Here is a 548-nt window from a genome sequence, read left to right on the forward strand (position 1 = left end):
ATATATATAGCCCCGTACCCCCTCGTGCGGCTGCCCCCCCCCCCCCACGTTGCGTGTCCGCCACCTCCTTCGGGCCCCCTCATTTTCGCTTCATGGCTGCTATTGCCTGCATCTTTGTTTTGTTTGGGGTTTTCTCTGTCTCGTTCCGTTTATTCGCCTTTTTTCCGCGTATGCCGCGCTTCTTCCTGTGTTTTCCGGTGTTTTTGCTTTGCTCGCACACTCGGCTGCATTTGCTGTTCCACACTCGCCATGTGCGTCTTTTCCGCCCCCTGACGCCGTCCACGGCGCTATCCCGGGGCCGACATCCCGGACCCTGACCCCTCCCCAGTGTGGCCTGGGAGGGGGGGGGGGGGTTTTTGTACACGGTCCCAAGTGCCGCGAAGGACCCCTCATCAAAATTGAAAACCGTTGTGGAACACAACTCCTTTCAACTAACGCTATTATTGATACAGTTTCTGTACTATATTGGTACGCGAAGCTTCCAACCCGCCTCTGGCGGTTATGTTTGGTCAATTTCTTTTGACCGGGGTGTAAGGACCCCTTTTTTT

The 548-nt window shown here is 55.3% G+C and overlaps 1 non-coding gene across 1 annotated transcript; it reads left to right on the forward strand.

Annotated features, from left to right (window-relative positions):
• Positions 1-429: 429 nt before the first annotated feature.
• Positions 430-541, forward strand: Tc00.1047053447645.10. Its single transcript, XR_008254508.1, has one exon. It is a non-coding gene; the product is annotated as a spliced leader RNA (transcript).
• Positions 542-548: the final 7 nt, after the last annotated feature.

This window comes from Trypanosoma cruzi, assembly GCF_000209065.1.
Source record: "Trypanosoma cruzi strain CL Brener chromosome Unknown tcruzi_1047053447645, whole genome shotgun sequence".
Taxonomy (NCBI): Eukaryota; Euglenozoa; class Kinetoplastea; order Trypanosomatida; family Trypanosomatidae; genus Trypanosoma; species Trypanosoma cruzi.